The sequence below is a fragment of the Pseudophryne corroboree genome, chromosome 5, assembly GCF_028390025.1.
Source record: "Pseudophryne corroboree isolate aPseCor3 chromosome 5, aPseCor3.hap2, whole genome shotgun sequence".
NCBI classification, from domain to species: domain Eukaryota; kingdom Metazoa; phylum Chordata; class Amphibia; order Anura; family Myobatrachidae; genus Pseudophryne; species Pseudophryne corroboree.
In genome coordinates this window covers 139,201,873-139,228,969 of record NC_086448.1, presented here as the reverse complement: position 1 = coordinate 139,228,969, position 27,097 = coordinate 139,201,873, and the positions used below count along the sequence as shown (strand labels likewise).

Here is a 27,097-nt window from a genome sequence, read left to right as displayed (position 1 = left end):
AACTAGAAAAATTGCATAGAAGAGCTACTAAATTGATCAAAGGTTTAGAGTCCTTGGAATATGAGGAAAGGTTAGTTACTGTAAGTTGGGAATGTTTACACTAGAGAAAAGGTGTCTGAGAGGGGATATGATTAATATCTTCAAGTACATGAAGGGACCTTATAGGGATCTTTCAGGCGATTTACTTATCGAGAGATCTGTACACTGGGCACAAGGTCACCCTTTAAAGTTGGTGGAGAGGGAGTTCAACACCAAATGAAGGAAGGGTTTCTTACCGTATGGGCGCTTAGATTATGGAACACACTACCGGAGAAAGTGGTAATGTCTGAATCTACCGAGATGTTCAAAAAAGGTTTAGATACATTTTTAGCCAAAAACGGCATCCAAGGGTATCATCTGTAAACAAAGTCAACTTGGTAGAATAGCACTATAGGTTGAACTCGATGGACAATGGTCTTTTTTCAACCTTAACAACTATGTAACTATATATATATATATATATATATATTCTGCTTTTTAACTTGCAGCTTGGTTCAACCTGCATGGAGGATCACAGGGCTTATAGATGCACGTGAAGAAAGCGCACTAAGGTAAAGCGCACAGTACAATTTACAGCAGAGCTCAGCACAGCATAAAGCAGCTTATCCATATACACAGTCACTATAAAATCATAGTCACTATTGAGCCTGGAGTCTCTGGACACAGCACAGCCTAAACAGCAGAGTATAGCGCAGCATGCCCCTATATACACTGCCACTACACTGCACAGCCATTTAGTGAAGTCTGGAGACTCTGGAGTCTGGACACAGCACAGCAAACAGCAGAGTATAGCATAGCAAACAGCATAATACATGAATGAATTGGCTCTGAGTCCTGAACGCTGCACCTTATATGGAATCCATATCCCTCGAGAATGCGAAGCCGGGAGGATGACGTTCAGACTAGGATCAGGGTTTCCTAGTCTGTCAGGAATTTGGATCCCCAGTGTTTGGAGTGGCTCGGATTCTAAGGAATATGAACCACTCATCTCTACTTCAAACAGGGCTTCATTCAGCACAGATTGCAATTGCATCTGAATTCACACTAGGGCTCATTCAGGTGATGTTGCAAAGTGGCAGTTCTATGCTTATCGATCAATGTTTTCGCACTGCACATGTGTATAAGCCGCAGTGCCGACATGCAAGTGATTCACAAGTGCGGTTGCAGCAAGATTTTAGTTGCAAAGTGAGGGACAGGAAGTAAGCGTTTGGGGGTGGTAACAGGGAGTGGTCATGGCCATTTGGACAGCGTTTTTTGGGTGAGCATATATTAGCAGCTGCAATCACACTTGCTACTGGAGAGGGCTTTGCTTCCCAGAAGAGCAGCTCAGCCTACGCGTCTTCAGAGGTACTCAGGCTCTGTGTGGCGACCCAATGTGCGACAATGTAACCGATGCTTATGCAATCATGCAGCGCTGTACGCAAATATGTGATGCAGTGGGTGTCCTTTTGCACGGGATAGCTTCTGCCCATATTAGCATTTAATCGCAATTGCATATGGCAAATCATTGTCAGAGGATGCGGGATTTCGACCATGGTGCTTTCACACTGCAAACGACCCACGTCGACCCGGCAATATGCCAGGTCGATACAGGATTATTTGTGCAGTGTGAAAGGGGTTTAAGCAGAATTCACTGCATCACTATAAACACCATCAGCTTACTGTGATTTTGCGATTATTAGCTTGACCATTGGAACTTTGGCCCTAATTCAGACCTGATCGCTGTGCTGCAAATTTGCAGAGGTCTGCGATCAGATAGTTGCCGCCCAGACAGAGTGTGCAAGTGTGCGAATGCATGTGTATGGCATGTGAAAATTCCAGACAGCTGCAAATCCGTTCACAACTCACTCACCATCGAATGATTTTTCCAGACTGTGCAGTCTGTGACAGCGGTGTTTCTAGAGAGGGGGGGACCCGTGTGCAGACTCCGTGTGTGGGCCCCCTCCCCTCCTGCAGCCGTCATCGCCGCTGTTAGCGCTCTCAGCGCTGAGACTCTGGCACAGTGCCAGAGTCTACAGCCCATGCGCAGGACTCCAAAAAATGGCCGCCGCACCATTTTATCGGAGTCCTGCCCATGCGCTGTAGACTCTGGCACCGTGCCAGAATCTCTAGTGCTCAGTACGATAGCAGCGGTGGTGATGGCTATGGGAGAGGATTGGGCCCACACATAGTCACCGATGGACACCGGAAAGGTAAGTATAGAAGAAATGGGTGCAGTGTGTGCGGTGTGGGCCCCCTCTGGACCCAGAGGGCTGTGTGCACCACACACAGTGCACCAATTATAGATATGCCAGTGGTCTGTACGTAGCCCAAGACTTACTCCTTCAATGCGATACAAACAGGCTGTTTGGGTCCGGAGCTGACGTCACACACCCGCCCTGAAAATACTTGGGTACATCTGCGTTTTTCCTGACACTCCCTGAAAATGGTCAGTTACCACCCACAAGTGTCCTCTTTCTATCAATCACCTTGCGAACGCCTGTGCAATTTAAATTTTTGCACCATCCTGTCGATGTTTGGCGACGCACCTGCACATTGCGGTGCATACGCATGCGCAGTCATTTAATAATCGGCTGCTGTGCGATTTCACACAACAGCGATCAAGTCTGACTCAGGCCCTTTAGCTACTGCCATCAGGACTTCCACAGTCTGCATAGTTCTCTAGATACTCAGCCTGTGCTGTTAAAGCGTTTGCAATTTCTGCAATCTGTTTCGCATATATTGCGAATGCAACGCCCAAGACACACCCACTACACTCCCCTTATCGCAGAAATTGCGGACCCATCCCACTCACACCTCGACCACTTCTTGTTATCAATGCTAAATGCGATTGGTACTGTGTTTGCAGATACCTAGGTACAATCATGAAAATCAGACTTGGCCCATGTGCACTGTCTTCTGTTTGGTTGTGTACGCATGCACAGTGTGTCGGTAATCGCTCATTGCGCGATTATTCTCATTTGCAACTGATGCTGAATGAGGGCCATAGGTCATTACTGTATGCACAGCCAATGGGGGGAGGGGGGGTCAGTGCATGCTATCTATACTCATTACAGATAAAAATAAGGGACAAGTTATACGAGGACTACAACTCCCAGAATGAGATCGCTGCCACTGATTGGCTGTTGAATAAAATCATTTGGCAATTTGTGTTTTTTACATCCTTACACCTAACAGATGTTTTTGTGTCATTATTCTGCGGTTCTGTTTTTTTGCAAATGTATAGTATATTTACAGTAATTAGGAAGTCATCAAACCAAAGGCAGGTGAGTTTTGTATTGTGTACTGTCAGCTGTGACATATCATCTCAGTAGCACATAGCTGTGATATAATGGCTGCCCATATCCAGAAACATTAGATGCTGGATACTTTTGTGTTTTCAGTATTTGTACATCTTTCTATTGTACCGGCAGCAAATGCCAAAGACATAGCTTCCTTCCTACAAATGCAAAAGTGTTTTGTTTTTTTACTTTCTTGTAAAAACTGTTTGATTTGCAATGGTTTTACTAGTCTAAATAAGATTTAAAATACAAGTATATTCTGCTTATTATTGCAGTAGTAAAAAAGGTGCAAATGTGTCTCTACCTGAACATCAGGCTAAGCAAGCTATTGTAAGGGATAAGCTTTCAATACAGGACGGCTTGAGTGTCACTTTCATTGTAACTTTAAATTGCCCAAAAAGTAGCTTAACACCTGTCAAATGACTTGCTCCCAGCTGCTCAAATACAAAAAGCTACCCACTCCTTACATTGAATGGGGAAACTGTCTGTTATGAAGCACCGCTAGATAACTACATATAACCATTATATTGCATTATGTAAGAAAGACAAAAAAACTGGAAAAAGTATGATAGCTTTGCAATCACTACCCACGGCGGAGAATCTAAGTCATGCCAGTCGTAGCACGCCATCAGAAAGGATAGGTGTTTGACTCTGAGGACACATCCGCAGTCGGTGAATGGCTGAAGATTGACCCCTTATGAACAAGGGTCAGTGAGGCTGTGGTTAAGGCCCCTATTTGTATTAGTGAAGTTCAGAGTCTGAGAAGAGGGACTGTGATGAGTGGAGGTTTCCTTCCTCCCTGCACGATGTGTGCTGGGGATGGTGTGTGGCTGCCTAAAATGAGGTGATACTCGAAACAAATTGCTACCTTGCTGGCTGTAGGATCAAGCAGAGATTAATTGCCCAGGAATTGGCTTATAGAGATCAATTATGGTGCTGGATTATTTCCCTTTAATTATTATTATGGTATTATCATCTGATTATTAACCCTTCTATAAAAGTGCTCTATGTAGTGTAGTCTTTATTCCTATACTTGCATTGGTGTGAAAATACTTTCCCCGTGCTCATAGTATTGGGATGGAGATGATAGGCTGTAAGGTAGCCTGCTAAGCACTGACTTGGTGTGTGAGTCTTGGATATATAACACCAGATATGCTCTCTTTCAGTTGGTGAAGCAAATAGCTTGTAATAATTACCACAGTATCAAAACCAGTGGTGGCACTAGAGGTGGGGCCGCAGCGCAGTGCAAAATTCAAATAGGGGAGCCACACCAACTGTCAACCCAAACACTGTAAAACATCATTGGCCAGGACTCACTGGCAGTTGGTGTGGCTCCCCTATTTGAATTTTGGACTGCGCTGCAGCCCCTCCTCTGGAGCCACCACTAGTCGCAACATTATCACAGCTCAACTGCATCATTTAATGTAATTGTGATGGGATAGACAGAAGACTATTCATAGCAGTTGCAAAAGTCTGGATCACATGTCCACCATGAGTTCATTTTGCAGGATGTAGCTGCTGTAACTCGCAGATGACTTGTGATCTTGATGATCCCAGCAGCACTGCCAATGTACCAGCATGATAGGGAGCGTATACCAATACTGGGGTCTCTGATCCAGGGGTTTCTCCCAATATAGATATTATGCAGGACTCGGACAGCAGCTTTGATTCCCCCCAATCCAATCCCGGGAGTTGTGAGGTAAAGTGTCCTCTCAGAACCACTGGTAGAAGTAGAGACAATGATATGGTTTTCTAATATAGAACACACTGAAAAATCCTGGGATCACTTTATCACCTGTGAAACTCCCAATACCCAGCTAACACCTCAGTTTGTGTGTTAAAACTTATTGGGTGGTTTAAGTCCCATTTCATAACAGATGGTTTACCCCTATCTCCTGCTGGTTTGGTGCAATGGTAAACCTACCCTGTTTAACCCCTTACATGCTTTATTTTTCCATATCATAACAGCTCAAGCTGTTTCCAGTTTCCTGTTGGACTCTGTGGAGGGGGCAGTTAAGGGGACTGACAAATGGGAATATCCTGTTATGATGTTCATGAAATGTGTACAAGCCATCAGACTGGTGTAACATAACTGGATGTTCATATTTAAACATATTACTTACCAGTGTCTATGGCCAGATATAACAGCATCTCATGGACTATGCAACCTTTCACCCACGATGTCCCATAAATGCAACAATCCCCATGCAACAACGCATTTGATTTGTTTATTTGAAATAAGACATTGAAGTCCCAATGCCCATTACATTATACAGTCCTGTAGCTTTCTAAGGGCCTTCCACCAATATTGCAGTTCCCATTGTCCCAGTGTATGGATTGTCCTGTAAATATCCTCAGGTGTCAGACCCTCATTAAGGTAATTGTCCTTAGGAATATAGCTGAAGTGTATTTATAAATCAGAGATACACTATGGTTGGTCTAATGATCCTTGGAGCTAAACATAAAAAGGGTTATTATCCACGAGTCTAAAGTCAAGGGAGATGGTGGTTAGCGACCGGTGATACTCCTTGGAATCTCATAATCATACATAGCGAATGCCATGTTAGACAGGAAGACCTGAATCTCCAACTTCTGTCAGTCCTTGGTGTTAAATGATGTATGTGGTCATCTGGGGGTAGTCTATTTATTTAAAAGAAAAACCTTTGAAAATAATTTTGTGTCTAGACCCAATAGCCAACATGCATATATGTATATCTATAACAACAGGTGTCTAATTATTGTAAAGTTCTGTAGTGGTTTTGTAATACCCCTTTCACACCAAAGTCCTGGGTCTGACCCGGGATTTGGGACACAGTTCCACGACAGGTCAGTCCCGGGACAGATCACTTTCACACCGCGGCCTCGACCCAGGTTATTCCCGGGTTAGCCCCATTTACACTGCACATGGGTACAGTGTTAAGTGTCCTGCCTGTGCTTAGAGATGCGATTATCTCCATGCACCAGGTATCTAGATCTCTAAACTATAAATAGGACCTAGGTCAGATGACCAGCAGGGGTCAGACCATTCATACCACCCCGTAACCAGGGTCATTACTATGCCCAACTCTTCTCACTAACCGGGTTGTATTGGTGGGGCACTCAACCCGGGTTATATTTCAAGGACCCTTTCACACTGAGTCACAACCTGGGTTAACCCGGCAATTATCCGTTGTTGAAGCGGCGGTGTGAAAGGGGTATAACTATGATCATGAATAAAAAGTTGTAACTTTATTACATTTAGGGGGACATTTACTAAGCAGTGATAAGAGCAGAGTAGTGAGCCAGTGGAGAAGTTGCCCATGGCAACCAATCAGCACTGAAGTAACATCTATAATTTGCATACTATAAAATGATACAGAACTGCTGATTGGTTGATGGGGCCACTTCTCCACTGGCTCACTTCTCTGCTGTTATCACTGCTTAGTAAATGTACCCCTTAGAGTAGTTCACTATGTTTAAATAATATAAAACGTCACCACTAAGCACACTCCTGACATTCCGTTACTTTTTCCATTTGTGTTCCAGTCTAGTGCTTGTTTAATTCTCAGTCATGTTAGAACACCTTACAGTAAAGAGGATATTGGGGCTGCCAGTGATAGTTCATTGTCTTTTTGTACTATATATATTCAAATTCATCTGGAACTTTTGGTGTTAAGCAGTGCTTCTATGTGTATAGTATCCACTCCCTGCTTATTGGAGTCTTGTGAAGGTGCAGGGAAGGTGACCTCTTATCTGTCTGTACCTATTATTGTATGTTACGGAAATATCTATGAAAGAGCTTACACTGCAGCATGCTCAGCAAATTGAGTGGGTAAGTAATTTGCTTTGTAAAGTATTGTCATTACTCATCAGTTTTATCCGGATCATTTTACTATGCTGATATAGGGGCAATTATTTTATTAAGTAAAATAAATCTATAACTGTTAAGTCTGGAAATATATTTACAAATTACAAAGTGATGACTTTATGGCAAAAATGCTATTGTACATTGGGGGTCATTCCGAGTTGATCGCACGCTGCCAATTTTTGCAGCGCAGCGATCAGGTTACTACTGTACATAGAAACATAGAATTTGACAGCAGATAAGAACCACTTGGCCCATCTAGGCTGACCCTTTTTTATCCTTTAGGTAATCTCAACCCTTTTTTAACCTTAATTATTTGTAAGTATATTCATATGCCTATCCCAAGCATGTTTAAATTGCTCTACAGTCTTAGCCTCTACCACCTCTGATGGGAGGCTATTCCACTTGTCCACTACCCTTTCTGTGAAGTAAGTTTTCCTTAAATTTCCACTGAACCTGCCTCTCTCCAGTTTCAGTGTATGTCCTCGAATTCTAATACTCCTCTTCCTTTGAATAATGTTTCCCTCCTGAACTTTGTTAAAACCCTTGGTATATTTGAAAGTTTCTATCATGTCCCCCCTTTCCCTTCTCTCGTCCAAACTATACATGTTAAGATCTTTTAGTCTTTCCAGGTTGGTTTTGTGATGTAGGCCATGCACCATTTTAGTTGCCCTTCTTTGTACACTCTCTAATGTATTTATATCCTTCTGGAGATATGGTCTCCAGAACTGGACACAGTATTCAAGATGCGGCCGTACCAATGACCTATAGAGTGGCATTATCACTTCTTTTTTCCTGCTACTGATTCCTCTCCCTATGCAACCAAGCATCTGACTTGCCTTTCTCATTGCTTTGTTGCATTGCTTTCCTGCCTTTAAGTCACTTGAAATAGTGACTCCTAAATCCCTTTCCTCCTCAGTAGTTTCCATTATAGTACCCTTGATACTATATTTAGCCTTTGGGTTTTTGAGACCCAAGTGCATGATTTTGCATTTTTTAGCATTAAACTGTAGTTGCCACGTTCTTGACCATTTCTCAAGCCTAGCTAGGTCATCAATCATTTGTTTTACCCCTCCCGGTGTGTCTACCCTGTTGCAAATCTTTGTATCATCTGAAAAAAGGCATACTTTCCCTTTAATACCATTTGCAATGTCACCAACAAAGATATTAAAAAGAACTGGTCCGAGTACAGATCCCTGGGGTACTCCACTGGTAACATTTCCTTCCAAAGATTGCACTCCATTTACTACAACTGTCTGTTTCCTATCCTGCAACCAGGTTCTTATCCATTTATCTGTTTTGTAATCCACCCCCACGCTTTCAAGTTTATTTAGCAGTCTGCGATGTGGGACAGTGTCAAATGCCTTGCTAAAGTCTAGATATGCTACATCTAGAGCTCCCCCTTGATCTATTATTTTCATCAGAGTCAAAAAAGTCAATAAGATTTGTTTGTCATGATCTCCCACCAGTAAATCCATGCTGTTTTGGATCCTGTAAGTTGTGTGATTTAAGATATTCCACTACTCTTTCTTTTAATAGTTTTTCCATTACTTTCCCTACTACTGATGTAAGGCTTACTGGTCTGTAGTTACTTGCTTCTTCCTTGCTTCCACTTTTGTACAGTGGAACTACATTTGCTCTTTTCCAGTCCTCTGGAATGGCACCTGTATTTAGTGACTGGTTAAATAATTCTGTTAATGGGGCCACCAGCACATCTTTTAGCTCTTTTAGTATCCTTGGGTGTATCCCATCTGGCCCCATTGATTTTTCCACTTTTAGTTTGAAAGTTCTGTTAAGACCTTCTCTTCTGTAAATGTAGTTTCATCTACCTTCTTTTTATGAATGTCCTTGCAGCTTAACTGTGGCCCCTTCCCTTCTCCTTCTGTAGTAAATATGGAGCAAAAATAATGATTTAGGTGATCTGCTATTGCCTTGTCTCCCTCCACCAAATTCTCACTCTCTGTCTTAAGTCTTATTATTCCTCCATTTGATTTTTTCCTTTCATTTATATACTTAAAAAAAGTTTTGCCCCCTTTATCTACTGACTTGGCCATTTTCTCCTCAGCTTCTGCCTTTGCACATCTGACCACTTTCTTAGCATCCTGCCGTCTGTCAAGATACACCTCTTTGTCATTATTATTTTGAGTCTGTTTGAATTTCTTAAAAGCCAGCTTTTTTGCTTTCACACTAGTTGATACTTCTTTTGTGAACAACACAGGCTTCCTTTTCCTGGTGCTTTTCCTAACCCTTTTGATACAAAGGTCTGTTGCCCTTAGTACTGCCCTTTTCAGGTTTTCCCACCTCTCCTGCACTCCTTCCAAGTCCCTCCAGCTTGCCAATGAATCACTTAAACATCTCCTCATTTTTGCAAAGTCAGCATTCCTAAAATCCAACACCTTTGTTTTTGTGTGACAGGAGTTGGATCCTGTCTTTATACTAAATCATACTGCTTGATGATCACTGGATCCCAGGTGCTCACCCACATATGTGTTTGATATCCTGACACCATTTGTGAGAATTAAATCTAATATGGAGTCTTTGCGAGTGGGCTCCCTCACCAATTGCTTGAGAGATGCTCCCTGTAAGGAATTTAGAAATTTGCCACTTATAGCTGAACTAGCAAAAGACCCCTCCCATTTTACATCCGGTAAATTAAAGTCTCCCATGATTATGACTTCTCCCTTTAAAGCCATTTTAGTGATGTCCAACAGTAGGTTCCTGTCCAAATCCTGTCCCTGGCCTGGTGGTCTATAGATCACCCCAATGCGAATAATAATACACCGCAATAAGCACACGCATCGTACGGGTACAAACAGCATAGTTGCTGTGCAATGCTTCTAGCGACGAATCCATTCGCACGGGTGATCGCAAGGAGATTGACAGGAATGGGGACAGTTAATGGGTGTCAACTGACCGTTTTTTGGGAGTGGTAGGGAAATGCAGGCATGTCCAGGCATTTGCAGGGCGGGTATCTGACGTCAATTCCGGGACTGGACAGGCTGAAGTCATCGCAAGGGCTGAGTAAGTTCAGACCTACTCAGAAACTGCAAAAAAAAAAATTGTCCCGCTCGGCTGCACATGCGAGCCGATCACACACTTGCAAAGCGAAAATACACTCCCCCGTGGGCGGCGACTATGCGTTTGCACGGCTGCAAAAAGTAGCTAGCGAGCGATCAACTCGGAATGAGGGCCATTGTCATATATCACTGTATCATGCATTTTCAGCTGTGGGCAAATGTATAAATATTCAGTAGATAAGTGTGGGTGGTTAGACGTGCCTACATTCCTCCCAGGACAATAACTATTGTTTAAAATATTAAGACAGGCGGTACAAATGCAATTTCTAAGCTTCACAAGCACATACATCCTGTCTCATCTGCGGGACAGGAAGATTTGTTTACATGACAGTAATGGACCAAGGAAAATGACCTTTCCTGGATCTGCAGACCCAGTGCAGATAAGTCTGATAATGGACTCAGTGGAAAGACTAAAGGTGGCCAAACACTAGTGCGATTCTCCGAGGGGAGAAGTCGCATACGTTGCCCTGGAACTGCTGGCAGCTTCCCCGGAGGCAGGATCGCATATGATACATCGTGTGCAGTCCTTTTACATACAATGTATTGTATGTGTTCCCAGTCAAATATGCCGGAGCCCGCCACCTCCGAGAAATTTATAGTGCAGCCTCTGCGATCCACAGGCTCTGATCAGATGAGCATGGGACCACATATCGGATCGTATTGACCTGCGATTTGCAACTTTTCTTCCGATTTCCCGGCCTGATGCGTCTAAATCAGATGAAATAGGGCAAAATTGCACTAGTGTATGGGCATCTTAAGACATCACAAGAATAATATGCTATTACTTTAGGTCCAAACTCTCTATTCAATTAAACTTTTATATGTTTATCATAAAATACTGCTTGACCTAGCTTCATTGTGTCTTAAACTAAGCTATGGCACATGAGGGCTGACTTCGTTACACATGTTACTTTTGTATATATAAAATGCTTCTACCACAGCACTCTGTAGAAGCACAACTAGAAGGTGTGAAATGCATCCCTTTAAAATTATGGGTTGAGATATGAGGAGGTGGAAGAATAAGTTCTTTTGCATGTAGAAAAAGACTATGGGGTATATTTATCACAATCCACATTTTAAATGCAGGTGTGATATACTGTATATTTTATGCAATATGGAAATATTAATGTTCACAGAAATTTAGTAAGAAGCTGTTGCCAGGAGATGGGTTCTGATAAGAGCCCTTCTTTGCTAGAGCTGGAAGTAACGTGGTAACGTATGCCACCACTCTGCTGCCTGCATCGGGTCCTCTGTGTACTGTGCATGTGTGGCCATCAGCCAGATCAAGCATCAGTGAGGGGACACGGAGAGGAATCTGGAAGTTCTCTCTCTGAACAAATCCCCAATACAATGGCTATTATAGTCTAATGTCATCTTTAGATCTATCAGGTCCAAGCTCAGGAATGCTTTGCATTACGGAACTTGGTAAACCTGGAAGCACCGCAGAATTCTGTGGGGACTGCATTTGTGGTTTGAAATAGAGAGAATCCATTGTACATCTGGGGAATCTTTCATATTTGTGGGTACGGCGGTCTTAGGGAGACATTTCACAAATATTAATTGAGAAATAGGTCCCTATTCCTCTTCACACAGGAAAGCACACTTAAATTAGAACTTAACTTATTAGAACTCGAGGACATACACTGAAACTGGAGGGAGGCAGGTTCAGGGGAAATTTAAGGAAAAATTACTTCAAAGAAAGGGTAGTGGATAAGTGGAATAGCCTCCCATCAGAGGTGGTAGAGGCTAAGACTGTAGAGCAATTTAAATATGCTTGGGAGAGGCATATGAATATCCTTACAAAGAATTACGGTTCAAAAAGGGTTGAGATTACCTAAAGGATAAAAAAGGGGCAGACTAGATGGGCCAAGTGGTTCTTATCTGCTGTCAAATTCTATGTTTCTATGTTAAATTGTTAGGCCTTTTCCACTTTTTTAACCAAGTCAAACTGACTTAGGCAGTGATAAGGATAAGTCAGACTCATCCTCAGCATGTATATCAAGATTGCTGGGGGTGAGTACCACTTGCCCTCAGCACAGGCGTCACAAGGGGGTTGTGGGGGGTGCAAGCTGCACCAGGGTGTCACCCTCGGAGGAGTTTACACTAAAATAACAGTAGCCGGGTGCTGCAGTGTGATATTATCTTGCAACAACTCGCTTCTGTCATTGAGAAAGAGCCGGCATTGCAGGCACAAGTCTCTGGGCACGCCCCCGGAGTGACATAAATGGGGGGTTTCCTGATAGGCCACAACCCTTAGTGACATCAGTGGGGACTGCCATGAGGCCATGCCCTTCTCTGAAGCCACACCCCTTTTTTAATGTGGGCGTGCGAGGGGGGTTACAATTGCCTGCACAGTGTGTCACCAACCCCCGTGTCACCACTGCACTACACTACAGTGCTTCTGGTAGGTATTAAATATTTTTACCATTTCACTGAAGTGACTGCACCAGTCATCATGTCCCCATTTTACTGGGAACCATCCAGGGAAGCAATTGGCTTTTGTTTTATACTTCTGCCCTGCAATACAGAAAGTTTTTTTAAATAAAATACATAAGCATCTACCTTTGTGGATGTATGGAATGGAAGGGACATAGAGGGTCATTTAGACCCTGCAACTAATGCCGTTTGCTTCGCAGTTTGCCGATATTGACAAACTGTGCATGCGCATCGGCTGCATTGCGCGCATCCCTGATGGATTTGACTGCAATGTGATTGACAGCGCGGCATTGGTGGGGGGGAGGCAGGCCTATTGCAAACGTGGGCGGGATTATTTTCGGGATGGCTACTCTGGTAAAAAAAATGTCCGCTGACATTGCCGGGGGTCAACCTTAGATCCAATGCATTTACAATTAGTATGTGCAGAGATGAACGCAGATCTGGCTGCGTTTATCTCTGAATAATAATAATGTAGACTGCTAAAGATATTATGCCTTAAGGTGTTGCCTTACGCTTTACTAATTGCCGGAACCTGATAACTCATTGCTTCGGTTTTGTTGGCTAAGATAATTTCTCAAGGTGTTTGTGTACTGATTCATCATTATTTCTGCTGATGCCAGCTGGTATTAATATACATATTCCTACTAGCTGTACTGGCCTTGAAACAAGACAATATAGCCATGTGGAAAGAAATAATTTCTGCCACAATGTGTTTCTAAACTTCAATATAAATGCCAGATACAAACTTTTAATTTTCCTTGCAAACTTTTATTAGAGAGAATAACTAATATAAAAATAAACTTCAGTACAAATGCCAGATACAGACTTTTAATTTTCCTTGCAAACTTTTATTAGTGAGAATAACTCATTATTTTCCAGGCATGCAGACCATAAAGCACACCAACATCTCGGCCACTGTAGAAAACAGTACCTATATTATTTTATGTAATATGCCACTTTTGGAAGGTTGCGTATACTACAAGGAGTATATTGTTTGGCCAGGTGTTGCAGTAGACCTTTTTCAACCAGCTGGTTCCATATTATTCCTCTTGCCCCATTATTTATATGATTTTTGATGCTTACGTGGAGTTTTTATTTAGTGCATAATAATTTGCCTAGATAGCCTGCCCAGCAGTGGTAGTGATCACAGCAGGATACTGCTCAGCATATAGAATAGCTAATAAAAAAATAAAAAATAATAATTTTCAATCTCAAGATCTCCATTTTCTACAACAGAAGAAGCTTCAATATTTGTTAATTATTAAATATGGGAAAATGATTTCGCAAGTACAGTAGCACAAACGTTTTCAAATTTAATTCGGCCAAAATGTAGACATTTCTAGTTATAGACAGTATGTGTTGCAACTATGGCATCATTAAGAAAAAAACAAAAATCTGCAGTTGTTTTATAAATGTGTATTTTACAACCAGTTTCCTTTTAGAAATGGGCTGCATTATTTTGACATGTGTATCTACATTTATGAACGAGAATTAGTATTTCATTTGGTAGTATAATATTTTGGTAAATAAACATAGGTCTCTTTTCCCCCCTAAGAATTTAGGGTCACAGAAGAACGCATCTGACCTGACAGCACAGTTGTAGACAGGCTGTAGTTAGCGCAAAAGTATTGTCCTATGATTTATTTTTAACACGTGACTCAGTGCCTCACAGATTCAATATTTACCCTATATCCATATAAATTCATTTCCTGGTACCTTTATCTCTGCAAATATAACATATTACAATTTCCATGAAACTATTTTTATTTGCCTTGTGTGTACAGTAACATGCTTGTCAATATAGATTAGTGCAATTGTATAGATATTAAGCTTGCAAGCAGGGCCCCGTAACGCCTGACTTTCTCTTAATATATACTGTAGTATACTTTTATGACGGTATTTGCTTCCAAATATAAAGCACTGCAGAGTATTCTGGCAATATATACATATAAAAACTTCAATTAAATTGAATGTGATTTGTATTTTATGGTAGCACTCGGAGTGCTGTCACCGGGGGGGATTGGGATGGAAAACCAGCCTAGGAAATTTATGGAAGCAGCCCTAATGGGGGTGTGGTCTGATGAGAGGGTGGAGTCTGTTGAGGGGACGGGATCCCTCCTCATAGGGCCTGATTGCACGCAGTTGCGGCCTTCCTTGTGGCTTTTGCTGCAGTTCTGTCTGAGACCAGGGGCGGATTGGGAACTAAAAGTGTCCCGACATGGGCAGCACAAGAGGTATAACCATGTAGCCATGGCAGCATCACTGGATAGCAGAGTTGCTAAACTGCAGAAATGGAATAACAGAATGAATGGGGACAATGCAGTGTAATGAGTGCGGTGAGCTGCCTGTTATGTGGGGGATTGGGAGAGGGGAGGTTGTCCTATACAGTGATGAATCACCTATAGGTGATTCAGTGTCGTATACATCTGGGAACATCTCCACTTGCACCTTAGTGGTGAAAGTGGGTGTCAACTGCATACCTCACAACTTTCTGTTCTGCTGAAGAGGGACATCTGCGCCTGCAAATATGGTTATGGCCTCATGACTAGGGGGCATGGCCTCACAGGAAATTCCAATCACGAGTCCTGACCCCATTTTTCTCCACTGTGGGGCAATGGGCAGCACTGTGGGAGTTGCTGGCCGTGCCCCCAGCCCCTCTCTCCATGGAATAGACTAATCGCTGCTTCTCTGCTAAGCAGAGTGAGAGGGGACGTCCGACTCTCAACGTTTCCCTCCACTGCAGCCCGGCAGTGGGACGGCTGGACAGTGTCTCTGATAATGGAACTATCTCGACAAATTCAGGACAGTTGGGAAGTATGCAACTGGAGTGGTAGCTGGGCAATCCATTTAGGATAAGTGCGCAGTGGGCATGTACTGTAGATGGAATTGCAGTCTGTTCAGTGTTGTGTATGTATCCAGAAAACCAACTGATTTCAGACAGATCACTTGTTGCACCAAGGACAGGGCTGGTGCAAATGATAATGGTGATGGCTACTTTGACATGCGGATGTATAAGTGCGGTGCAGCCACATAGATGCGGCAAATGCTCTGATGGAGATTCTGCACCTACTGTAGCATGAAGCTGCCAAGTTTAGATGGTGTGACCGATTATTGAGTCTAAAGATGAACCAAGTAGTGTTTCAGTGTCTAAAGATGCTCAAAGTGGGTGTCTCAGTCCTGGCAGAGGCATGCTTGTACTCTAGGGAAGGGAGGGCTTGTAGCGGCATTAGAATAACGTCACAGATGCAGGATGCACATATGTATGTCTGTATCTGACTCCGGATCAGCCCCATGGTGCGGAAGGGAGCAGGCATGCAAAAACAGACTTACTGGGAGATGTATCAAACCTTCGATAGTGATAAAGTGGATAAATTGTTCATATAAACCAATCAGCTTTGAGGTAGCATTTATCAAGTACATTCTATAATACATCTCCTCTGAAGTATGGTAAGGGTGTTCTCTTCTGCTTGGCTGATAAAACTCTGAAGCTGAAAATGTTTCCTACTGTATATTAATCGTATGTATATGGGTATTTTAGAATTAAGTTTTTGCTACTTTCATTCCTACCTCCAATATTATAGAAGTGTACAGTGGCGTCACGTTCAGTGCTCAGGGGGGACACAAAATGCCAGCTCCTACTCAGTGGCAGGAGCTGGGAGCTGCAGTGTAACATTAGGTGCACTGTCACTGTGTAGGAGCTGGCACTGTAGTCAAAGCAGTCTCTGGGGCAGGCAGCATCTTCCAGACCACCGGAGTGACAAAAACAGGGTTTCTGGAAGCAAGGTTACGCCCCCTTTTCTTTGCGTCATAGGCACGTGCATATATTGTTCAAAGCCGCACCAGGTGTCATCGGCGTAAGTGACGCCCCTGGAGGCATTATTATATACAGGTGAAACTCAGAAAATTAGAATATCATGCAAAAGTTAATTTATTTCAGTGATTCAACTTAAAAGGTGAAACTAATATATTATATAGACTCATTACATGCAAAGTGAGATATTTCAAGCCTTTATCTATATATATAAAAGGCAAAAAAGGAGATTGACTTACTGATTGACTTATCATGATATCTCTTAAACCAGAAGGCCTACAATCTTGAAACTTGGCAGGTAGCTTCTCCTTAGGTCCCAGGTGCTTGCTAAGATCCGGTTTTACAAATGTCACTGTCCATCCACGGTAATTGCCAAAAATGTATGTATGTATGTATGTATGTATGTATGTATGTATGTATGTATGTATGTATGTATGTATGTATGTATGTATGTGGAAATTTATTTTCCAGCATAACTCCAGAATTACTGCAGCAGTTTACACCAAACTTGGTACACACATGACTTACAATCAGGAAATAATCACTGTGGGGGTAACACACCCTTAGCACCCCTGGGGGGGCAGCAGCACAGAGTATATCAGGAGACAGCATAACTCCAGAATGGCTGGAGCAATGTACACAAAAATTGGTACACATATGACTTACAATATGGGAACAAACACTGTGGGGGTAATCCCCCCCTAGCACCCCTAGGGATGGAACAGCAGCACAGAGTATTTCAGCAGACAGCAAAACTCTGGAATGCCTGCAGCAATTTACACCAAACTTGGTGCACAGATGATTTACAATCTGGGAACAAACATTGTGGAGGTAAGACACCCCTAGGGTGGGACAGCAGCAAAGAGTATTACAGGAGACAACATTACTCTGGAATGCCTGGAGCAATTTACACCAAACTTGGTACACATATGACTTACAATCTGGGAACAAACACTGTCAGGGTAACACACCCTGACAGTGGGGTGGGCCAGCATGACAGACTATATCAGGACATGCATGATATGTCAGTGACAACAGGGCTGCATGTGACAGTGGCAGTAACATGATGTGAGGAGGGGAATGGCGGTAGCAGGTAGCCACACACAGACAGTTATATAGTGGGAGGAGCAGGGTCCTCAGCAGAACATAGTATATTAGGAGATGCAAAATATGTCAGGCAGGACAGGGCTGCATTTGACAGGGGCAGTGACATGATGTGAGGAAGGGAATGGAGGTAACACAAACCCACACACTAAGAGTTATATAGTGGAAGTAGTAGGTTCCCCCTGCAGCCCAGAGTATATCAGGAGATGCATAATGTGCTGCTCTATATAAGAAACTGTAAATAAATCGATAATTTCACAGGGGCACTGACATGATGTGAGGAGGGGAATGGAAGCAGCAGGAAGCTACAGACTAAGAGTTGTATAGTGAGAACAGCAGGGTCCCTTGGGGGACCAAAAAAGGGTCCGGCCACTACACAAAGTGGGTCAGGGAAGCAAGATATGCCTATATACTAGAACTCCAACCAACGTAAATTAACGAGCAACTATAATACTAATTTGCCATCCTCATCTCGTAGCGAAGCACGGGTATTCAGCTATATTTTACATGATAGTGGCGTACAGTTAAAGAAAACCCCAAATCCATAATCTCAGAAAATTAGAATATTACATAAAATCAATAAAAAAAGGATTTTAAATACAGAAATGTCAGCCCTCTGAAAAGTATTATAATGCATATGTACTCAGTACTTGGTTTGGGCCCCTTTTGCATAAATTACTGCCTCAATGCAACATGGCATTGATTCTATCAGCCTGTGGCCCTGCTGATGTGTTATGGAAGACCAGAATGCTTCAACAGTGGCCTTCTGCATTGTTCGGTCTCACATCTCTCGTCTTTCTCTTGGCAATGCCTCATAGATTCGCTTTTTTCTTTAGCCCATGTAAGACGCTTGTGACGTTGTTTGTTGTTCAGGAGTGGCTTGACAAGAGGAATACGACATTTGAAGCCCATGTCCAAGATCCGTCTGTGCGTGGTGGCTCTTGATGCACTAACTCCAGCCTCAGTCCACTCCTTGTGAAGCTCCCCCACACTTTTGAATGGCCTTTTTGTGACAAGAAAAAAAGAACTGGTCTGTTGCTCAGTGGTCCAAAGACCTCTTTTCTTAGGAGAGCAAATTTTGCATCTCATTTGGAAACCAAGGTCCCAGAGTATGGAGGAAGAATGGAGAGGCACACAATCCAAGATGCTTGAAGTCCAGTGTGAAGTTTCCACAGTCTGTGTTGATTTGGGGAGCCATGTCATCTGCTGGTTTTGGTCCACTGTGCTTTATTAAGTCCAGAGTCAAGGCAGCTTTCTACCAGGACATTTTAGAGCACTTCATGCTTCCTTCAGCAGACAAGCTTTATGGAGATGCTGACTTCATTTTCCAGCAGGACTTCGCACCTGCCCACACTGCCAAAAGTACCAAAACCTGGTTCAGTGACCATGGTATTACTGTGCTGGATTGGCCAGCAAACTCGCCTGACCTAAACCCCATAGAGAATCTATGGGGCATTGCCAAGAGACAGATGAGAGACATGAGACCGAACAATGCAGAAGAGCTGAAGGCCGCTATTGAAGCATCCTGGTCTTCCATAACACCTCAGCAGTGCCACAGGCTGATAGAATCCAAGCCGCGCCGCCAGAGCTGGATTAAGGCTCTGGGAGGCCAGGGGCACTAAAGAGCTGGGGGCCCCGTGGACTAAAATAAAAGTTATATATATAAAAGGGAAAAAATAAAAATAAAAATAAAATATATATATATTAGTGATGAGCGGGTTCGGTTTCTCGGAAACCGAACCCCCCCGAACTTCACCCATTTTACACGGGTCCAAGGCAGGTTCAAACCTTCCCGCCTTGCTCGGCTAACCCGAGCGCGCCCGAACGTCATCATCCCGCTGTCGGATTCTCGCGAGATTTGGATTCTATATAAGCAGCCGCGCGTCGCCGCCATTTTCACTTGTGTATTGGAGATGATAGGGAGAGGACGTGGCTGGCGTCCTCTCCGTTTATTGTTGAAATTGATTGCTTTATTGCTTAATTGTGGGGAGGACTGGGGAGCAGCTGTTAGGAGGAGTACAGTGCAGAGTTTTGCTGATAAGTGACCACCAGTTTTATCCGTTCTCTGCCTGAAAAAAACGCTCCATACCATATCTGTGCTCAGTATGCTGCATAAAATATCTGTGCTCACACTGCTTAATTGTGGGGACTGGGGAGCAGCTGTATTATATAGCAGAAGTACAGTGCAGAGTTTTGCTGACAGTGACCACCAGTATACGTTGTCTGCCTGAAAAACACTCCATATCTGTGCTCAGTGTGCTGCTTTATTGTGGGGACTGGGGACCACCAGTATAATTAATATTATATAGGAGGAGTACAGTGCAGAGTTTTGCTGACACAGTGACCACCAGTATACTATATATAGCAGTACGGTAGGCCACTGCTGTACCTACCTCTGTGTCGTCATTCATTATGTATACTATCCATCTACATTCTATACCTGTGGTGCATTTTAGTTTTGCAGTTTGCTGACACAGTGACCACCAGTATACTATATATAGCAGTACGGTAGGCCACTGCTGTACCTACCTCTGTGTCGTCATTCATTAAGTATACTATCCATCTACATTCTATACCTGTGGTGCATTTTAGTTTTGCAGTTTGCTGACACAGTGACCACCAGTATACTATATATAGCAGTACGGTAGGCCACTGCTGTACCTACCTCTGTGTCGTCATTCATTAAGTATACTATCCATCTAAATTCTATACCTGTGGTGCATTTTAGTTTTGCAGTTTGCTGACACAGTGACCACCAGTATACTATATATAGCAGTACGGTAGGCCACTGCTGTACCTACCTCTGTGTCGTCATTCATTAAGTATACTATCCATCTACATTCTATACCTGTGGTGCATTTTAGTTTTGCAGTTTGCTGACACAGTGACCACCAGTATACTATATATAGCAGTACGGTAGGCCACTGCTGTACCTACCTCTGTATCGTCATTCATTAAGTATACTATCCATCTACATTCTATACCTGTGGTGCATTTTAGTTTTGCAGTTTGTTGACACAGTGACCACCAGTATACTATATATAGCAGTACGGTAGGCCACTACTGTACCTACCTCTGTGTCGTCATTCATTAAGTATACTATCCATCTACATTCTATATCTGTGGTGCATTTTAGTTTTGCAGTTTGCTGACACAGTGACCACCAGTATACTATATATAGCAGTACGGTAGGCCACTGCTGTACCTACCTCTGTGTCGTCATTCATTAAGTATACTATCCATCTACATTCTATACCTGTGGTGCGCCTCTTTTATTCTTTGCATCATGTGCTGTTTGGGGACAATTTTTTGAAGTGCCATCCTGTCTTGATTGACACTGCAGTGCCACTCCTAGATGGGCCAGGTGTTTGTGTCGGCCACTTGTGTCGCTTAGCTTAGTCACACAGCGACCTTGGTGCGCCTCTTTTTTTCTTTGCATCATGTGCTGTTTGGGGACAATTTTTTTGAAGTGCCACCCTGTCTTGATTGACACTGCAGTGCCACTCCTAGATGGGCCAGGTGTTTGTGTCGGCCACTTGTGTCGTTTAGCTTAGCCATCCAGCGACCTCGGTGCAAATTGTAGGACTAAAAATAATATTGTGAGGTGTGAGGTGTTCAGAATAGACTGGAAATGAGTGGAAATTATGGTAATTGAGGTAATAATACTATGGGATCTAAATGACCCCCAAATTCTATGATTTAAGCTGTTTTTTAGGGTTTTTTGAAAAAAACACCCAAATACAAAACACACCCGAATCCGACAAAAAAATTTCGGTGAGGTTTTGCCAAAACGCGTCCGAATCCAAAACACGGCCGCGGAACCGAATCCAAAACCAAAACACAAAACCCGAAAAATGTCCGGTGCACATCACTAATATATATACCAGGCTTGATCCGGCACTCCGCTCTCTGCTATATATTATCTTGCTCTGCTGCCCTCTAGTTTGAAATGTCACTCCATAGATATACAGTATATAATTAGCAATGCAGGCAGAACTCAGAGACTTGTAGCGTTTATAAATGCTGTGTTTCCTGAAGAAGGGGACTCGATCCCCGAAACGTTGAAATAAATTATTTCACAGTTTTATTCACTAAACGCTACAAGTCTCTCAGTGCCACCTGCATTGCTATATATATATATATATATATATATATATATATATATATATATATATATATAGTGCAAAGTGTATCAAACATAAAGGAATGGGGGCACAGGGTATCACGAACACAGGGTCAGGGGACACTCAATGCACCACACATGGGGGAGCACAGAATATTATACATACAGGAGTAGGGGGACACAGGGTGACACACACAAAGGCAGCGGGCACAGGGGGCCACACAACAATGTGAGGGGGGGTAGATGGTGCCACAGACACATAAGACAGCGGGTAGAGGAGCCACACACAGGGGGTTGGGGTGGGGGCAGGAAGGCACAAGGTGTCATACACGCACACACACACACACACACACACTCAAAAGGCAGGGGGTAGAGGGGCCACACACAGGGGGTTGGGGGGGGCAGGAGGGCACAAGGGGTCATACACACACAGTGGGGCACAGGGGGCCACACACCAGGTTGAAGGGGGGTAGAGGGTGCAACACACAGAAAAGGCAGAGGGGTACATGGGCCACACACAGGGAGGGTGGGGGGCAGGAGGGCATAGGGCTCTCTGGTCACTCACCGCTAGTAAGGCCCGCGGACCCAGGCACAGGCTAAAGAGGAGGCCGGCGGCTGGAGGATCAGAGTGCCGGAGCCAATGCACATGCCCTCCAACAATTTACACATAAAAGTTGGTACAGATTCAAAAAGGGGGCGTGACCACGGGTATAGTGGTGTGGCCACACCCCTTTTCCTATACTTTCAATAGAAGTTTGGAGAGCCAAAACTCAGTACAGACCATAAAAAAGGTACTGTACCTGCCAAAAAGGTACAGTTGGAGGGTATGAATGCAGCACCATGGCGCCGCACTGTAGTGTGAGGCCAAAGTCGAGGACACTCCTGGAACTGTGTCCGGAAACTGCTTCACCCGCCCACAGGGCGGCTGCTGTAGGAAGGAGGGCAGCAGGGCCGCTGATGTTGGGCATCTCAGATCTCCGGCTTGGGAGGGGCAGATGCTGTGTGGTGGGAGAGATCTCCGGCATGCGGGGGGAGGAGGGGGAAAATGTAGTGAATGTAGTGTGACAGGGTACAGGAGCAACGACAGCTTCTGAAGGCAGTCCGGGGCCATGGCAGCAGCAACCCTGCACCCACCACAGTCACATAACCTGTACCCTCGTGCCCCGTATTAGCAGCCAGAGGGAACACTGTCCACACACCCTGTGGTGGACGGCAGGGACAGGGACCCCTGGGAGAGGGAGGCCCAGGGCAATGTACCCCCTGGGACCCCCTCTTAATCCAGCTCTGCACGCCGCATTGAGGCAGCAATTCAAGCAAAAGGGGCCCAAACCAAGTACTGAGCACATATGCATGATTATACTTTTCAGAGGGCCGACATTTCTGTATTTAAAATCCTTTTTTTATTGATTTTATGTAATATTCTAATTTTCTGAGATTTTGAATTTGGGATTATCTAAAACTGTAAAACACAATCATAAAAATGATAACAAATAAAGGCTTGAAATATCTTTCTTTGCATGTAATGAGTGCATCCGGAAAGTATTCACAGCGCTTCACTTTTTCTACATTTTGTTATGTTACAGCCTTGGCCCTCATTCCGAGTTGATCGCTCGCAAGGCGATTTTAGCAGAGTTACACACGCTAAGCCGCCGCCTACTGGGAGTGAATCTTAGCTTCTTAAAATTGCGACCGATGTATTCGCAATATTGCGATTACTAACTACTTAGCAGTTTCAGAGTAGCTTCAGACTTACTCTGCCTGTGCGATCAGTTCAGTGCTTGTCGTTCCTGTTTTGACGTCACAAACACACCCAGCGTTCGCCCAGACACTCCCCCGTTTCCCCGGCCACTCCTGCGTTTTTTCCGGAAACGGTAGCGTTTTTTCCCGCACGCCCATAAAACGGCCTGTTTCCGCCCAGTAACACCCATTTCCTGTCAATCACATTACGATCGCCGGAGCGATGAAAAAGCCGTGAGTAAAAATACTATCTCCATTGTAAAATTACTTGGCGCAGTCGCAGTGCGAATATTGCGCATGCGTACTAAGCGGAATTTCACTGCGATGCGATGAAAAATACCGAGCGATCAACTCGGAATGAGGGCCCTTATTCCAAAATGGAATAAATTCATTTTTTCCCCCAAACTTCTACACACAATACCCCATAATGACAGCATGAAAAAAGTTTTTTTTTTTCGATTTTTGCACATTTATTAAAAATAAAAAACTAAGAAATCACATGTACATAAGTATTCACAGCCTTTGCTCAATACTTTGTTGATGCACCTTTGCCAGCAATTACAGTCTCAAGGCTTTTTGAATATGATGCCACAAGCTTGGCACACCTATCTTTGGGCAGTTTTCGCCCATTCCTCTTTGCAGCACCTCTCAAGCTCCATCAGTTTGGATGGGAAGCGTCAGTGTACAGCCATTTTCAGATCTCTCCAGAGATGTTCAATTGGATTCAAGTCTGGGCTCTGGCTGGGTCTCTCAAGGACATTCACAGTTTTGTTCTAAAGCCACAACTTTGCTATCTTGTTCTTAGGGTCGTTGTCCTGTTGAAAAATGATCCGTTGCCCCAGTCAAGAGTGCTCTGAAACAGGTTTTCATCCAGGATGTCTCTGTCTGTACATTGCTGTATTCATCTTTCCCTCTATCCTGACTAGTCTCTCAGTTCCTGCCGCTATAAAACATCCCCACAGCATGATGCTGCCACCACCATGCTTCACTGTAGGGATTGTATTGGCCTGGTGATGAGCGGTGCCTGGTTTCCGCCAAATACGATGCCAATCTTTGTCTCATCAGACCAGAGAATTTTGTTTCTCATGGTCTGAGCGTCCTTCAGGTGCATTTTGGGAAACTCCAGGCGGGCTGACGTGCTTTTTACTAAGGAGTGGCTTCCGTCTAGCCACTCTACCATACAGGCCTGATTGGTGGATTGCTGCAGAGATGGTTGTCCTTCTGGTAGGTTCTCCTCTCTCTGCAGAGGAAGGCTGTAGCTCTGACAGAGCGACCATCGGGGTCTTGGTCACCTCCCTGACTAGTACCCTTCTTCCCCGATCGCTCAGTTTAGATGGCCGGCCAACTCTAGAAAGAGTCCTTCTTCCATTTATGGATGATGGAGGCCACTGTGCTCATTGGGACATTCAAAGCAGCAGCTATTTTTCTGTACACTTCCCCAGATTCGTGCCTCAAGACAATCCTGTCTCAGAGGTCTACAGACAATTCCTTTGACTTCATGCTTGGTTTGTGCTCAGACATGCACTGTCAATTGTGGGACCTTATATAGACATGTGTGTGCCTTTCCAAATCATGTCCAAACAACTCAATTTACCACAGGTGGACTCCAATTAAGCTGTAGGAACATCTCAAGGAAGATCAGTGAAAACAGGATGCACCTGAGCTCAATTTTGAGCTTCATTGCAAAGACTGTAAATACTTATGTACATGTGATTTCTTAGTTTTTTTATTTTTAATAAATTTGAAAAAATCTCAAAAAAACTTTTTTTTTACGTTGTCATCATGGGGTATTTGGGGTAATTCCAAGTTGATCGCAGCAGGAAATTTTTTAGCAGTTGGGCAAAACCATGTGCACTGCAGGGGGGGGGGGGGGCAGATATAACATGTGCAGAGAGAGTTAGATTTGGGTGTGGTGAGTTCAATCTGCAATCTAAATTGCAGTGTAACCATAAAGCAGCCAGTATTTACCCTGCACAGAAACAAAATAACCCACCCAAATCTAACTCAGTGCACATGGTTTTGCCCAACTGCTAACAAATTTCCTGCTGCGATCAACTTGGAATTACCCCCATTGTGTGTAGAATTTTGAGGGAAAAAATGAATTTATTCCATTTTGGAATAAGGCTGCAACGTAACAAAATGTGGCAAAAGTGAAGCGCTATGAATACTTTCTGGATACACTGTATATAATATATTAGTTTCCCCTCTTAAGTTGAAATACTGAAATAAATGAAGTTTTGCACGATATTCTAATTTTCTGAGTTTTACCTGTAAATCAGCATGCTCACAATATTACCTTATAAAACTATTCTATATCCATCTTCTCCACAGATATTTGATGCAGCATACAGTACATGGTGGTGGCCAGTGCTATTTTGCAGCAGGAATGCTGTTCCTAAACCTGTCCTGGGCCAAAGTGATTTTCCATAAGATAAGTTTGATTTTAAAGTTCCTATTGATTGCCTTCTTTTGTAAATACTACTATGGACGGGATGTACCAATGCTAAAAATGGGGGCAAAGCAAACCTCCTAAAATGCAGTTTTCAGAAGTTTGGCTAAGCTTCGGAATATGATAGATTATGGGGTTTGGATGCTGCCGGCAATGTCCTATAGAAGCCTATGGTCTTCTTTTCGTGATTCCCCTTGACAGGGATCGGATCCCTCCCAGCAACCGCCCTCCCACCCCCCACCCTCTCCCACGGAGTTTGCGTTAACGCATGTTCATAAGGACTCACGCTTCCTAAACCTGGAAGTTCTCTGTATCCGGACTTCAGGTCGACAGCACAAAGGTCGACACACCTTAGGTCGACGCCAATTGGTCGACACACCTTAGGTCGACATGGACTAAAGGTCGACAGGAACAAGGTCGACATGGAAAAAGGTCGACATGAGTTTTTCACGATTTTTTTCTTTTTTTGAACCTTTTCATACTTAACGATCCACGTGGACTACGATTGGAACGGTAAAGTGTGCCGAGCGAAGCGAAGGCACCATGCCCGAAGCAAGGCGAGCGAAGCGAGCCATGCGAGGGGACGCGGTGCACTAATTGGGGTTCCCGGTCACTCTACGAAGAAAACGACACCAAAAAAACATTAAAAACTCATGTCGACCTTTTCCATGTCGACCTTGTTCCTGTCGACCTTTTGTCCATGTTGACCTAAGGTGTGTCGACCAATTGGCGTCGACCTTTGTGCTGTCGACTCTCAGTCCCAGACCCGAAGTTCTCCTATCACCAAGGACAGCTATTGCCAGGAGAGCAGTCCTCTATGAGTTTTTTCAAAATACAGCATTAATAAATGCCGTTATGTTTACGAAAAGTGTCCTATATATCTATATAGTTGTCTAGGGGTGGCGTTGTTAAAACAATATATAAATAATATATTTTTTAATAGCTCCACCCCCAGACCCAACGTTCCTGAACCTATTCTTCCAGAAAATAGAAAAATAGCACTGGTGGTGGCGGCAACTGTTTGTCGGCAAGTAAATGCCCAATGGGCAACAGCTCCAAGCTGCAAAGAGCAAACAGGACGGCAATAATACACATTCAGCAACTGTTTGAGAATATGCCCCATATGGTTTCACAAAATTACAAAATGTGATTAATCACTGGCTTACTTCCAGGACACATAGCATTGGTTATATAGT

At 43.6% G+C, this 27,097-nt stretch overlaps 1 long non-coding RNA gene across 1 annotated transcript in view; it reads left to right on the top strand.

The window, feature by feature from the left end:
- The window catches only part of LOC134928865 (uncharacterized), a 126,538-nt gene extending 100,661 nt beyond the window's left edge, over positions 1-25,877 (top strand). Inside the window, exon 3 of the long non-coding RNA XR_010178079.1 lies at positions 25,784-25,877. This is a non-coding gene — a long non-coding RNA (uncharacterized LOC134928865). The remainder of the gene's footprint in view (positions 1-25,783) is intronic.
- The last annotated feature ends 1,220 nt before the right edge of the window (positions 25,878-27,097 follow it).